The following is a 16,041-nucleotide window of genomic DNA, read 5'->3' as shown; positions in this document are numbered from 1 at the left end:
GTTTACATCGAAGAATGCCTGAAAAAGCGTGTATTGCCGTTCATCCGCAAGCATAGGGGCAAAGTCATCTTTAGGCCTGATTTGGCCAGCTGCCTCTACTTCAAGGTAATTCTGGAGTGGTATGCTGCCAACAAGATCGATTTTGTCCCCAAGCTTATGAATCCTCCGAATTGCCCGGAATGTCGACCAATCAAAAAATACTGGGCAATTTCAAATCAGCGACTTCGACGAAGCGACGGGGCAGTCAAGGACATCCAGCAAATGCGGGTAAAATGGAATAAATGCACTGATACCGTGTCCGTTTCCCCTGTGTGGGCGCTGATGGGTTCCATCAAGAGGAAGGTTCGAGATTTCGTCCGAACTGGAGAAATGTAACCATCTGCAACCAATGCTGTAACTTTGAAAAATCGAACAAAGCTGATAGGACCTTCTATAATGTTCATCTAGAATTATATTCTGCAAGGAAGACAGTGTATCGATTGATATAGCTTCTCACTTCATGTTGAACTTTTGCAATCAGTGCAACACTTTGCAAAATCTTTTGAAACAAAATAAAAATGCCAGCATAGCACAGAAGTGGAACTTTGGATCAGAAAGTGGCTCCAATTTTCATTGGCGAACACTAGCGCACCTAGCGATAGAAGGCATCTTCTTGCCTGCAGTTAAAATAGGGCAGCATACATCGTATATTGAGCAGAAAAACGCACCCCTTTTTGATTAACCGATTTGTTTGCACTTCTCCTTCTGTTTTCTGTAAGTCAAGCATTCAACATTGCACTATTAAAAAAAAAAAATATTACGACGAGCCTTTCTATCATTCTAAGGGAGCAACACCCTCAACACACTGCTGGTACTACGCTTGCTACCTAATTTGAATTGCACGGCATGTTCGATTGAATTTGTACTCACACATACAGCAAACCAAATCATGCCCAATCCACCCGAAGAAACCACCAGAAGACAACACCGCCATAACAAGTTTGAAATTCACGAACGTCTTCCATCAGACCGCAACGTGTACCCTCCTCCCTCGCCACCACCGGCATACAATAGCGGCAGCTGCAAATGTGCACCCTCGTAAAACTTACGCCACCCCCCTCAATAAGGAGGAAAAATGAAAACGAAGACACAGCGCAAATTTTCCCAAGAAGTATTTCCAGATAAAAAAAAAACGTCAGCACAAAGCCAGGGACCGTCTTATTTCTCGTCGAAGAACACCACAAGCCCCCGTGTGAAGAAGTGCTTTTTATTACCTCACGCACTGCACGACATAAAACCGGGCAAAATTTTAAGATATCAGGGTGTGCCTCGTGGAAAGCACAAAAAAAAACGGGAACCTACCCGATCTCGGCACGGAAGCCGGCAGTATTAGTTTTGCATACAAAATGGTACATTATCTACAAATTGCTTCTGTTGGATGGAGAAGGAAAAAGTCGGCGCTTTCCTCCGGTTCGGGGCAAGAAAAGCGAATTCATGCGTGCCAAGCCGGACCAAGCCGGGAGCGAGACTATCCATGCCCTCCGAAGACTCGGAAAAGCGGAAAATTTATGGCCCTTCACTGGCGGAATATCAATTAGCGGACGATGCGGGGCCGGCCGGGAACGGAAGCCCGATCGGTTTGTGAAGATTTATCCCCGGAGAGCGATTCCCGGCATGGAAATGGAATTCGGAATCTTTGACACCCCGGAGAGAACATTGCGGTCAACAATGGCACGATAGTTCAGTTTTGAAGAAATCATGGGTTTTGTTGGGGTAGCTTTCGCTGGGGGTATTTTAATCATCGGAGGGAGAACATAAATTTAGGGATAGCGCGTGACTTGTTGTGAGTTTGGTTGGAATCGATCCCATGAGGATTGGAGGTCAATCCAAGGGGAAAGTTATGGGAGCGGTTTTCTCGGTCAGTTGTAAGTTGTGTGCCAACAAATCAACATTTAATCCAGTATTCTGGTATCATTGTTTGACATTCCCGTTCAACTTTCAGCAAAGAGTTGACTTTGTTTTCAGTGCGCAAAATAGGAACCTCCTTAATTCTACTGACGCAGAACTCCACCAATTTCTACCAGGGTCGTCTTTATCTTTCTTGGGAGCCCTGGTCTATTTTTTTTATTGAGGGGCCCCCTATGATTTGTTATCAATTAGGTGGTTCCCATAAAGGCTTTTCCCAGAGATGGCGCTGTTTTCTAGGTAGCCATAGTTCAGTGTTCACTCGGCTGTCGACAGAAGCAGACCACTCTCAATGTGTGTCATGCGATCGTCTGTTTACTCGGCAGCAACCATTGTGTGGTCCTCCTCATTGTTCTTCATCAGCAGTTTTTTCAGTCGATGCGTCGTCGACTTTGCAGAGCAACCGTTTCGTGATGAATGTGTGAGTGCTGACCACGTTTTGCGTCCATTGCTACAATGGAAGCGCTCTGACCCTCGTTGGCGAATCTGCCATACAAGTAAACCACTGACTGGAAGCGGTTCCCGTTCTGGTAGAGGAGGCTTATTGGATAGCGGAAGATAATTCTGTAAAGTTAATTCGGTTGAGCCTCATCAAATAAATTGATAAAAATAGGTAGATAGGTATATAAGTATGTAGGTAGGTAGGTAAAATTCAATATGGGAATAGAGAGAAAATCAATTATTTAAATAATTACAAGCAATAATCAAGAATTCACGCGGGCCAGTACAAAGGGATGGTAAATATATGAACTTTTACTTTAAAATTAACTGGATAATTTACTGTAAAATCAATAAACCAGTTCATTACCATACACTTTACGTTCAACCTTACTACCAAGAGAGTATGCTACTTTGTCTCTCACACAATTCTCTATATCACGAGCTGAATCTCTCAACATGCCATGTATGTTGATGGCACACAATCTGTGATTTCCCTCGTATTTTACATACTCGGAACAAAATACATTTTATAGGCCACCTCATTTACAAAAACGGCGGGAAATCCTAGTAGGGACGAGGCTTATTTAGAAAGTATTTTCTGTGTCGAGTATGCAAAAACGGAGGGACTTTGGATGTTAATCTTTGTGTATATATAGAGGTTCACTGAAACCCCCATTTAAGTCAGTGGACAAGGATGCTCTGCTTGAACGTCAAGCAGTACAGTTCGGTTTTTGCTCGCTCTGTCGAGTTGTTCTAAAGTTTATAGTTTGTTCCAAACATTCGCAGTTTAATCGCGTCGTCAGTAGTGTCGGTCGCTTCGTGTGATGGGAAGACAGCGCTCCCGGAGCAGGCTCCGAGAGAAATCGGAGAAGAAGAACAGCGGTGAGGGTAGCTTGAGTGTACCTATTTCGAATAGGTACGCTACTCTTCCCACCGATGTTGGGAATACCAGCTCAGCCACGGTGAAGCGGTCTAAGAAGAGGAAGAAAAATCAGGACCAGTCCGATGGTGCGAGTGGACGGGACGATGCCACCGCGACAAACGTCAGCGTCATTAATGATTTCGGCGACACCGTCGACAACGAAACTGCTGCCAGCCCGAGTGCAGCAGAAATGAAGCTTCCTCCACTGATGGTGAAGCATGTGCCACTCAAGACGCTGATTGCCGATCTCTCATCACTGAGCGCAACAGCTGAGTTTAAGCTCGGGAGGATCGGCACCAAGGTGATGCTCCGCACGAAAGCGGAGTACGAGGTGGCCGTGAAATATCTGAAGGATTCCTAGGCGGAATTCTTGACGCATGACATCCCCGGTGAGAAGCCCTTCAAGGTAGTCATCAGGGGTCTTTCAAACTTCGACCCCAAGATGGTCGAAGCTGTATTCAAGAACCGGTACAAACGAGCCCCAATCGCTGTCTTCCGAATGACAAGGAGAGATGAAAACGTGAAGACATACCCAGATTGTCTCTTCCTGGTGCACTTCCAGAAAGGGACGGTGACGCTCAATGCGCTGCAAGCCATCCGATCGATCTACTCCATCATAGTACCGTGCGAGCCATACCAAACGCGAGGACTTCAAGCGCATCCGAAAACAGACGAAGTCCCGGCATTTCGGACGAAGGATTTCCCGCCTCTTCGTGCTCCTCAGCAAAGGCAAGCGAATTCGCGGGTGCATTCCGCTCAAGCAACTTCCGGTGATTCTGCTGGCCAAGCTCTCCATCCTCCCTGGATTCTGGACACAACCAACAGCGCAAAACAACAACCCCGATCTGTTCTCAGCGAATGAACTGATGGAAATTTTCGTCAACATGTCCGTTGCTCTTCGTAAGTGCCGCAATAAGCCCGAACAGATCCAAGTGCTCGGTAAGTTCATCATCCAGTTTGGCGTCTAAACCGCTAACTATTGTCACCTGGAATGCTTGCTCTGTAAGAGCAAAAGAGATTGAGCTTGCGACTTCCTCTGCAAGCACAGCATCGACGTGGGCCTTCTAACCGAGACCCATCTAAAGTCCAGCGACAGCTTCTGGTTGCCTGACCACAAAATTATTCGGCTTGATCGCACCAGCTCCAGGGGGGTGTTGCGGTCATCGTCAAAAAAGGGATAAAATACCACACTCTGTCCCATATCCACACCTCTATCATCGAAGCCCTCGGTGTGGAGATGGAGTCGTCGACTGGATACGTCCAGTTCATCACCGTCTACTGCCCTCGACAGTGTGCCGCCAGCAGTGGACTAGCGGCTAAATTCAAGAAGGACTTGTCCACCATCACCGGTTCCCACTACGTAGTTGGAGGAGATATAAACGCTCGCCATGAGGCCTACCGGAACTAACAGCAGAACCAGAACGGTCGTCTGCTGTTCGACAACTCGCAGTTGTACTCCGTTTGGTTTTTGAATGAGCCAACATTCATCTCACCGGCGGGCAACCCATCGACGCTACACCTGTTCCTGACAAATACCGGCTTGTCCAAGCCGGTAGCCTTGACCAAACTCAGCTCCGACCACCAACCGGTGGTGGCTGAACTGGGATACAACGTAGCCCCTGCTCCAAGTCTGCAGAAGGACTACCACCGCGTAAACTGGGCCCAGTTTGGACGCGTGGTAGACAGGCACATCATCGACAACCCGCCGCTTGACACCGTAGAGGACATCGACCGAGCGTTGGAGGGACTCCACCAAGCCATAACCGTGGCTGACGAGGCGTGCGTCCGACGAGTTCCTGTGAGGGGTAAGTTTATTGCCATTGATTCCCACACCCAAATTTTGATTCGCCTGAGAAATGTTCGTAGACGCCAGTTTCAGAGGACTGGAGATCTGGGCAAAAATCGTGAAATGGCCGATCTGAACAGGCCGATTGCTTCCAGAATGGACTCACTCCGAAATGAAAGTTTCGGGCGTGTTGTCCAGAATCTGGACGACCGCTCCAAACCGTTCTGGAAGGTAGCCAAGGTCCTGAAAACTCATCCCAAACCCGTTCCACTTCTCAGAGTCGAAAATGATGACGATCATCACCCCACAGGAGAAAGCAAACTATCCAAAGTCCGCTCGATGATCAGGTTGCGCAATCCGTTCAAAACCTAGATGTCTCCCCTTGTGTCGTGCCTCCGACGGATATGATTACAGTACAACAGATTTGCTCAGCGCTGAAATGTACCAAGAACATGAAGGCTCCCTAGGCTGTGCGTTTGATCGAACCTGACGTTTGTTTTTTTCCGTAGAGTTTTTTTTTCTATAATCGGTTGCTGATCTGGCCATGACCAGGCCCAGGAGACAATTTCTAGTTCCTCAGTCCCTAAAATTTGCCACTGAGAAGCTGTTCCAAAGACAAGTAGAACCTCCACGAGGTGTCCCATCATTCGTCCCATCATTCGTCCCATCATTCGTCCCATCATTAGTTCCATCATTCGTTGAGTCGCAGCGTTGAACCTGACTATTGGCCATGAAAAGGCTTGCCATCAAAAATCGACTACATACATCCGAACATTTGTTTATCTCAAATCGACGGAAAACATTTCGCGCAACTACCATAAACCGGACTAGTTCCTGTTGATCTTCGTCAAGCTTCGTCTACAATTTGGACTTCTACATCAACACATGCCAGGCAGCCTTCAGCTTCAATTGGCTAAACTTGGTGAGTTCGTTCCTTTTTGTAAATTTTTATCTGTTCAAACCAGTAACGTTGGGAGATCACCTTTTTGTAGTACGTTACTGGTATAAGATCTACCACCGAACCCTAGGCGTTACAACTTCAAACTAAGGAATCAGGATTTTCCAGTAATCAAAGGATTACATTTTAGTGTTTGTTACTTTTTATAACTTGATAATAGTGACAAGAAGCGGCGCCGCTGGTGTAGTGGTAAGCGTGATTACCTCTCACCCCAGCAGGCCTGGGTTCAATCCCAGTCGGCGGCGCCGGGATGTTCTGAGGCATAACCTCTCTGATCACGCCTTCCTTCGGAAGGGAAGTAAAGCCGTTGGTCCCCGGTTCATGAGTTGATGGGTCGATAGGTAGGGTCCAGGTGTGGGAGCTACCTCCCTGGCGTCGGTAGCATTGGTGCTCAGCACGGAAAACAAGATCGACGGAAAACAAATCAAAGAAAAAAAAAAAAATAGTGACAAGACTCGGGTAGCGACCACCACTGTTATGCATTTCTATATTGTATATTTTAAATCAAAATTATTGATTATGTTCATAAAGTTTACATAATCCTTTTCCCTTTGTCCTACTCCTTTTTCTTTCCCTCTTCTCTTTACAGAAAGCGAGTAATGGCGCTAAAGCCATAAGCCATAAAAGGCTAGGACAAGAGTTAGTGCTCATGCCCCAACCGTCTGAAGAAAATGGAGCATCACTTAACCTTTCTAGATTTGATACTTCCAACAATCAACCAATCATATAATTACCAAAATCGGAACGTACGGTACGAGAAGTCCCCGTTTCATCCATTTATTGGATTCTGATGTCTTCTGAATCATCTTGCCCCTTAAATACTGCACAGTAGGCCTGGCCGTTTTGATATGTGTGACGCATCTTCGATGTGAAACATTTATCAAAAAGACAAGAAAAATGATTGAGGTATATCTATTATTTTCCAGGATGCTTTCAAAAACTAGTTGTGTTGGTATTAGATTAGATTATATTAGATTAGAAGGATATAAAATATAAAAAAAATCGCATTTTTCTAATTTTTTAGAACAAATTTACGTGAAAAATCATTTCTTGTAAGTTAGCATGGCATAAAGTTGAACTCAAAAAACCACAAAATATCGACCTTTTGCGTTTGCTGAGGGTCTAATTTATTTTCATGATGAGACAGTCACAATATTTTTACATGTAAATTTTCTCAGGATAATTTTATTTTCGAAGCGGCAAACTTCCCCTTAAAACAACTGATACTGTTCTGATCTTCTTCTGTCGTTTCCTCTCCCAACAACTGAATCCACCTGTCAAACGACCAGCCCCTGAGGTGAGCAGAAAACTACAGCTTGAAATGTAAATATTATTTAAATGCTTGAATAACTTTTCATTACACAATGGTCACGCCATTGTTTGCAGCTGTAAAGAGAACAGCTTCTTACCCGTCCCGATGCAACGGTACATATTTCTCCGTCTCTGTTTGATTCAATAAATTATTCATGGACCCTAATGAAGCAGCTTCAACTCTCTGGCAAATGACAGCTCTGTTTCAGAACCATCAACAGTAAACTCTTTCTTCGGAAAAAATTGGCAACTTTCTGTTTGAGTTTCGGTATCAAATATCATTACGCTGGCAAAAACATGTACGTATGCCTCCGGCTGTCGCCAGGAAATCTGTAAACCTGTCAAAAGGCAACACGTACGCAGAGCGCTTTGACCTGTCAACGAAGAGTCGTCCAGTTCACCTACCACCCCCCCTCCCTGGGACTTGTAAGGAAAAGTCATGACACCTACTCACCGGCAGACCCAAAACACCTACCAAATTTGCCACAGCATAAAAGGCTGGTGACAGCTGGCTCTGCTCAAAGTCCGCAGTCACCCGCAGCTGAACCATGAAACTAATTGGAGGCGTTAAAGCTTCTATATAAGCTTTATTGCGACCGACGACGGCGGAAAACCGAGGGTGGGTTGGTGGGTGGTTTGACGAATTTCCTTCAGTCGCTTTTTATCCGCAGGGGAAAACGGAAGTATTGAAGCTTACCATCACCGCCGCCGCCATCGTTCGCTCACGATTCAGGATCGTTTATCATAATGTTAGGCGGGTAAGTACGCACTAGGAGAACGTGCTTGTGGTTCGATACCGGTTCTAAGCACGCATCGGGTAAGGGGAAAAAAAAGGGTGCCAGAAAACTCATTTCTTTTCCACGGAAGATAGAACGCAGGCGGAAGGCTTGCACCATTCATTCAGGGAGGTGTCAAAATGAGCAATGATGATGGCGTGAAACAAAATACTCCTTCCCGCTGCCGCTGAGCTGGGAATTGTGTGTACATAGCCGTGACTAAGGAGGGAGAGGGGGATGGGGGCTGGGAGGAGTGATTACAATCTGCGTAGGATTCGTGCGTAACTGAGGAATGTCCTTGGTGATGAATGTGATACTCGCAGGACAACCTACCAAAATCGTTTATTATTAATGAAAAGTAGTAGCATGTTGGAAGGAGATCTAGATGTTCATGAAACTAACCTTAAAAATTAAACGGTTTTTCACGGTGTACGGGAATACGAGAGGAATTTTCTGCCTTTCGGTAGCTCCAAACCATTTTTTAATGTAGAAAAAATTAAACAAACATAATCTTGCAATGATGATTACGATGGTCGGTAAATGCTGTGTAATGCGCAATACAGATCCCATTGAGATCACTAGCCTCTTCCCAGCAACTCCTATCCCTACCTCCCCGTGGTACCGGCCGGGAACTGTGAGCAACCTTAGGGAAGATCGGGTAACCAACCCCGGTGGGAACTTGCTTCGGCAAGCCTGAGCGTCTATTCTCCAGGAAGAGCAGCTCACAACAGCGTCTGTTCCCCATGTTACGGGCGGCTGATCTACGTTCGAGTGCCAGTGAAGGACTCTAAGCACAACTGTGCTCCCTGGTCCTCCGGAAAGTTAGGGGGTTGGTGTCAGGCCCTGCGAGCCAGCCGTAAAAAAAATATTGCAACGGAAAATCAGCTACAGAGGAATACGAACCGAGACGAGCGGCAACGACCCCAGCGACGAAATCGGACTTGCGATTGGTAACTCATACCATCTACCAGAGTTGCGGCAACACACGCGAGCTGGGCACAGCTTTCATCGTGATGGGCGAAATGCAGAAGCGCGTGATCGGTTGGTGGCCGATCGACGAAAGAATGTGCAGGTTGAGGATCAAGGACCGATTCTTCATAATCAACGTGCACAGCCCTTACTCCGGAAGCACTGATGATGACAAGGACGCATTTTACGCGCAGCTCGACCGCGAGTACGATCGCTGCCCAAGCCACGACGTCAAGATCATCATAGGAGACCTAAACGCTCAGGTAGGCCAGGAGGAGGAATTCAGACCGACGATTGGAAAGTTCAGTGTCCACCAGCTGACGAACGGGAACGGCCTACGACTCATCGATTTCGCCACCTCCAAGAACATGGCCATACGTAGCACCTTTTTCCAACACAGCCTCCCTTATCGTTACACCTGCAGATCACCACAGCAGACGGAATCGCAAATCGACCACGTTCTGATTGATGGACGGCACTTCTCCGACATTATCGATGTCAGGACCTATCGTGGCGCTAACATGACCACTACCTGGTGATGGTCAAACTGCGCTCAAAACTTTCCGTCATCAACAATGTACGGAACCGACGCCCGCCACGGTACAACCTAGAGCGACTGAAGCAACCGGATGTCGCGCAGAATCTCGAGGCAGCGTTGCCAGAGGAGGGCGTGCTCGATGTGCCCCCTCTAGAGGACTGGCTGGAGTACAGTAAAAGCAGCCATCACCGACGCAGCCGAGAGCACCATCGGGTACGTGGAAAGAAGTCGACGGAATGAATGGTTCGACGAGGAGTGCAGAGCGATTTTGGAGGAGAAGAACGCAGTGCGAGCGGTAAAGCTGCAGCATGGAACCCGACAGAACGTGGAACGGTATAAACAGAAGCGGATACAGCAGACCCGCATCTTTCAGAAAAAACGCCGCCTGGAAGAAACGGAGTGCGAGGAAATGGAACTGCTGTGCCGTTCCCAAGAAACACGGAGGTTCTACCAGAAGCTCAACGCAGCCTCTTGACGGACGGACGTGAGGTGATTGAAAGATGGAAGCAGCACTTCAAGGCGCACCTGAATGGCGAGGAGAACGTAGGCACGGGAAATCAGCACAATGGAGGAAACGACTACGTTAGTGCAGCAGAGGACGGAACTGACCCAACTCCCACGCTGAGGGAAGTTAAGGATGCCATTCAGCAGCTCAAAAACAACAAAGCAGCTGGTAAGGATGGTATCGCAGCCGGACTCATCAAGATGGGCCCAGAAAAGTTGGCCACCTGCCTGCACCGGATGATAGTCAGGATTTGGGAAACAGAACAGCTACCGGAGGAGTGGAAGGAGGGGGTAATCTGCCCCATTCACAAGAAAGGCGACCATTTGGAATGTGAGATCTTCAGAGCGATCACCATTTTGAATGCCACCTACGAAGTGCTATCCCAGATTATCTTCCGTCGTCTATCACCTAAAATGACCGAGTTCGTGGGAAGTTATCAAGACCGCTTCATTGACGGCCGATCGACAACAGACCAGATCTTCACCGTACGGCAAATCCTCCCGAAATGCCGTGAATACCAGGTCCCAACGCATCATTTGTTAATCGAATTTAAGGCGGCATACGACAGTATCGACCGCACAGAGCTATGTTTCCATCATGGACGAGAACGGCTTTCCTGGGAAGGCTGATCAGACTGATCAAAGCAACGATGGACGGTGTGCAAAACTGCGTAAGAGTTTCGGGTGAACTATCCAGTTCATTCAAATCTCGCCGGGGACTGCGACAAGGTGACGGACTCTCATGCCTACTCTTCAACATCGCTCTAGAAGGTGTAATGCGACGAGCCGGGCTCAACAGCCGGGGTATGATTTTTACGAAATCCGGTCAATTTGTGTGCTTTTCGCACGACATGGACATTATCGCAAGAACATTTGGAACGGTGGCAGAACTATACACCTGCCTGAAACACGAAGCAGCAAAGGTCGGACTGGTGGTGAGTGCGTCAAAAACAAAGTAATTGCTAGTAGGCGGAACCGAACATGACAGGATTCGTTTAGGAAGTAATGTCACGATAAACGGAGATACTTTCGAGGCAGTGGAGGAATTCGTTTACCTTGGATGCTTACTGACGGCTGACAACAATGTGAGTCGTGAAATACGAAGGCGCATCATCAGTGGAAGTCGTGCCTACTACGGGCTCCAGAAGAAACTACGGTCAAAAAAGATTCACCCCCGCACCAAATGTACCATTACAGAACGCTAATAAGACCGGTGGTCCTCTATGGACTCGATACATGGGCTATGCTCGAGGAGGACCTGCAAGCACTCGAACCACGAGCTCGCTGCACTCTACGGCGAATCCAGCATCCAGAAGGTGGCCAAAGCCGGAAGGATGCGGAGGGCAGGGCATGTTGCAAGAATGCCGGACAACAACCCTGCAAAGTTGGTGTTCGCTACTGATCCGGTTGGCACAAGAAGGCGTGGAGCGCAGAGAGCACGATGGGCGGAACAGGTAGAGCGTGATCTAGCGAGCATTGGGCATGACCGAGGGCCGCAAACCGAGTATTGTAGCGTACTATTGTTGATTATGTCTTATCTTAAATGTTGTAATGTATAAATGTATGTATGTAACCATGCAATAGGATCGTCGATCAAAATTTGACCACCGCTTACTTTTTGAGATAAAACTACTTATTCTAACGAAGAACCAACGCATCTACCATTGAAATTTAATTAAAGAATAGTGAAACTATTTCTCATGTTTACAAATAGTGGTGACAATCTTTTGAAAACACCTTATTTATTTATTTATGTTATGGTCAACAGGTACAATATTCACCCCAATGACAGCATATTTATTCTAGACAAATTAACATAAAATACTCTTGAAATTGCACTTATTTCTAAAACGGGAAACATTGAAGTCAAATACATTGTAGCATCTGTTAAAGATGCGACACATCCTCCGCATGGGCTCATTCCATCCATAGTTGGTTCGAGAGAGGCGGTTGTTCAGGAAAGCATGCGATCGTAGATTACGGCTTCGGGTATTGATGTCGATACTACTCAGCAGTGTAGAACAGTCAATGTTTCCCCGAATAAGATCACCGGCGAAGCTCACCATTGCTACGTTACGTTTCGCCTCCAAAAGCTTGATAAAAGCATACAACGGCTTTCATAGCTAGGCAGATTTATAGGGTCATTCCAGCGAAAATGCCTTAAAGCATATCGGATGAACTTCCGTTGAATAGCATCAATACCCATGGTTTCATTTTGGTAGCATGGAGACCACACGACCGTCGAATACTCCAAAATAGGTCGCACCAACGAACAGTACAATGCTTTTAGGCAGTATACATCTTTGAATTTTTTGGCGAAGCGGAATATGAACCCGAGTTGTGAGGAAGCTTTGGATACTACGTATGCAACATGATCCTTGAAGCTGAGCTTGGAGTCGATCAGTATTCCCAGATCCTTGATAGTCGATTCACGTTTCAAAGTTATGCCCGTCAGGGTGTAGTCATTTATTTATTTATTTAATTAAATCTTCAACATAATGTTGTACAGATATTTTCTGGGCTAGGTATCGAATTCTATGTCTGTAAGTAGACTTACTAATGTTAAAATCATATACATCAAACGTTTCATTAAACACACGACAGCACAAAGTCCACGGTTCGTTGAATCCATAGTTGGTCCGATGGGTAGGTTGCCACAGAAGCGTGTAACTACGTAGAACTCTTCGAGGAGCGTTGATGTAGATTTGGCTCACAAGAGAGTTGCAATCCACGTCACCGTTAAGCAATCCAAACACGAAGAGTCGCTGAAGTAGTTTCCTTCTTGCTGCCAACGTGTCCAGGTCAAGCAGCCTGCACCGTTCTTCGTAAGGCGGCAAATTTACCGAATCGTTCCAGGGCAGAACACGTAAAGCGTATCTTACGAAGTTTCGCTGAATGGCTTCGATTCTGTTAGCTTGAATAGCGTGAAAGGGTGCCCACACAACAACAGCATACTCTAGAAGACTGCGGACGAGAGCACAGTATAGTGATTTCTGCGCGTAGATGTCCTGGAATGCGTTTGTGTTTCGTTTCAAGAAACCTAATGTGGCGAATGCTTTAGCAGTTATCATGGAGATGTGCTCATTGAATCTAACTTTAGAGTTGATGATAACACCCAAATCCTTCACTGAAGAAAAGAAGAGCAAACTACTGAGTCCTATTCTATAGTCATGTCGTAAGGGCTCTCGTGAACGGCTAAAAGATATTGCGCAGCATTTTGTGACATTAATCTGCATACCGTTCAATGTACACCAACGCAAAAGGGAATCAATATCCTTCTGGAGTGCGCAACAGTCAAGTCTTGATTTAATTGTACGAAAGATCTTTAAGTCATCGGCGAACATAAGTTTCGAAGAACACAGTCGACTACACAGATCGTTCACGAACAGGATGAAAATTAAAGGCCCCAAATGGCTACCTTGGGGAACACCAGAAGGTATCTCGAAACTAGGCGAATTAACACCGTTAATGCTCACATAGGCTGAGCGGTCAGTTAAGTAAGACTGTAGCCACTTCGTGGCCCAATTAGGTAATCCCATACACCTCATTTTGTCCACTGCAAGCACATGTGGAACCCTATCGAACGCCTAACTGAAGTCCACGTAGATCGCATCAACTTGTCGTCGTTTTCAATGGAGTTGATCAGCGAGTTGGTGAAGAAGCGAACGCTTGCGGCCAAAGGAAATTACAGAGCATTTCGAGACATTCAGTGACATGCGATTAATACGACGCCACTCAGCGAAGACTTCCAATTGTTGCTGCAAGAAAATGGCATCACTAGGTTCTTTTATCACGAAGTAGAGTTTGAAGTCGTCCGCATACGAAAGTTCAAGGCATTTCAGGATAGTATTCACGTCATTCATGCCAGAAATGGCCCAAGATGGTCACCTTGGGGAACGCCGGATGTCACGGGGAAGGATGAAGAAACATAGTCTCCAAGCTTGACAGACATGTTTCGACCACTCAGGTAGGAGTAGGTACGTGATGACCACGTTCTACTTCACGAATGGTGAACGAAGTGAACTTAACTAAATTGGTCGTCTTGGAACACTTGGGCATGAAGCCATGCTGATCCGTCGAGATACAGTGTGCAAAACTTTGAACCAATTTTTCGAGTATAATCAACGCAAAAAGTTTGGAGGCAGCACTTACCGAAGCTATTCCACGGTAGTTTGAAACAGTCCTTTTGCAGCCTTTCTTGTGGATTGGGAACACGCAAGCTGGGAAAACGCCAGACATCAAGAAGAGATTGAAAACGTTGGCTAGAGGTATCACGAGAGCAGTCAGGCAGCGTTTGAGGACTAACGCAAAATAACGGGAAAATAAAGGGTGATACGGTCAAAATTTGGTCAAGGGAAAACGCGTGTAAATCGGTGAAACCGTTTATTTAAAAAATCAAATTAAATTTCTTTTTCAAGTTCAATTAGTATAAAATTCAGGAAAAATATTCAGTTAGGCTTCCGCTTTTCCAAATCCGAATTGCCAGGCCTTACGCTTGACCCCTGCCATCAGATTGTGTACAGCCACCTTGTCCACCTTCTTCGCCGCAGAAAGCTAGTTTGCCTTGAACTGCTGCTCGCCCTTAGCAGTTTTTTTTTGGTCTTCTTTAGGTTCCGCTTGACAATAGCCCAGTATTTCTCAATTGGGCGGAGCTCTGGCGTGTTGGGAGGGTTCTTGTCCTTGGGAACCACCTGCACGTTGTTGGCGGCGTACCACTCCATGGCCTTTTTACCGTAATGGCAAGATGCCAAATCCGGCCAAAACAGTACGGAACAACCGTGTTTCTTCAGGAAAGGCAGCAGACGTTTATTCAAACACTCTTTCACGTAAATTTCTTGGTTGACAGTCCCGGAAGCTATGAAAATGCTGCTTTTCAAGCCACAGGTACAGATGGCTTGCCAAACCAGATATTTCTTTGCGAACTTTGACAGTTTCATGTGCTTGAAAACATCTGCTACCTTTCCCCTTCCTTTTGCCGTATAAAACTCCTGTCCCGGAAGCTGCTTGTAGTCGGCTTTGACGTAGGTTTCGTCGTCCATTACAACGCAGTCAAACTTCGTCAGCATCGTCGTGTACAGCCTCCGGGATCGCGCTTTGGCCGTCGTATTTTGTTTATCATCGCGATTTGGAGTCACTACCTTCTTGTAAGTCGATAGTCCGGCTCGTTTTTTGGCTCGATGCACGGTTGTAGACGATACACCCAGCTTATTTGCGGCATCTCGGAGAGAGAGGTTAGGGTTTCGCTTGAAACTACCGGCAACTCTCTTTGTCGTCTCAGCGGCTTCCGGTTTTCGATTTCCCCCCGATCCAGACTTCCTGGCTGTCGACAAACGTTCCCCAAACACTTTAATTACATTTGTAACGGTTGATTTGGCAACTTTTAGCGATTTTGCCAACTTTGCGTGCGAGTAGCTCGGATTTTCGCGATGCGCGAGCAAAATTTTGATACGCTGCTCTTCTTGCTTGGACGGCATTTTGACAACTGAAGAGTGAATTCCAAAATCAAAATAGGAGCAACATTCTACACACACACACCTTCAAAATGAGGGGTGTTCAGGTTTTTTAAATGCGAAATTGAAAGAAATACGTCAAGTTGATATTGACCAAATTTTGACCGTATCACCCTTTAGTGTTTTACAAATTCGTCGAAGAGATTATTAAATTCCATTAAAAAGTTCTCTGTTAGAAAAAATCTAAACATTTGAGTGTCAAAAGTAGCCTCGCATTTCAAAAGAAGCCCCGCACGACGGTACCTTAGAATAGCGCTTGTTCATCTGAACATCTTTACCAAAGACGGAAACCATCTATCTGGCCAAGATGTTAAGATATAGCGGACTATTCTTAGTTAATGTCACACTAGAGCTGTCTGGTGAGTTAATTCTGAACTAAACT

Source organism: Ochlerotatus camptorhynchus, unplaced genomic scaffold, assembly GCF_037179485.1.
Source record: "Ochlerotatus camptorhynchus isolate MF236.1 unplaced genomic scaffold, CSIRO-AGI_Acam_v1.1 ptg000056l, whole genome shotgun sequence".
NCBI lineage: Eukaryota > Metazoa > Arthropoda > Insecta > Diptera > Culicidae > Ochlerotatus > Ochlerotatus camptorhynchus.
This window is presented reverse-complemented; position numbering follows the sequence as displayed.